We start from the raw sequence: 646 nt of genomic DNA on the forward strand, positions 1-646 counted from the left end.
AAAAAAAACGATTCGCCCCCCTGACTGCTGGGACCCAGCAGCTACACCTTCGCACGCAAGGAAGTGCGTCCGGGCAAAAAAAAGATTCGCCCCCTGACTGCTGGGACCCAGCAGCTACACGTTCGCACACAAGGAAGTACATCCGGGCAAAAAAATGATTCGCCCCCCTGACTGCTGGGACCCGCCAGCTACATCTTCGCAGGCAAGGAAGTTCCTAACAGTCGGGACCCACCTAGTCGAAGCGTACGTAGCGTTGTCATCCTGGTCGCGAACGTGTACGTACATACTGGTCGATGTAGAGGCGCACACATGTCGTAGTAGAGGCGTGCACATCTTGTAGTAGAGGCGTGCACGTAGCATGTACACGTACGTACAGCGGCCAGGGTGCAAGAAAGAAAATACGGTCACGTGTGTGTACATACGGGCGGGGTCTCGAACGCCTAGTCGCGCATACCGCACAACGGAGGAAACGGACCTCCTATGGTCGAAACGGGGGTCCTGTTGATCGGGAGGGGCCTGGCGTACCGCAAAACGGAGGAAACGGAGCTCCTACATTCGAAACGGGGGTCCTGTTCATCGGGAGGGGTGTGGCGTACCGCAAAATGGACGAAACGGACCTCCTATGGTCGAAACGGGGGTCCTGTTC

Source organism: Triticum aestivum, chromosome 7B, assembly GCF_018294505.1.
Source record: "Triticum aestivum cultivar Chinese Spring chromosome 7B, IWGSC CS RefSeq v2.1, whole genome shotgun sequence".
NCBI lineage: Eukaryota > Viridiplantae > Streptophyta > Magnoliopsida > Poales > Poaceae > Triticum > Triticum aestivum.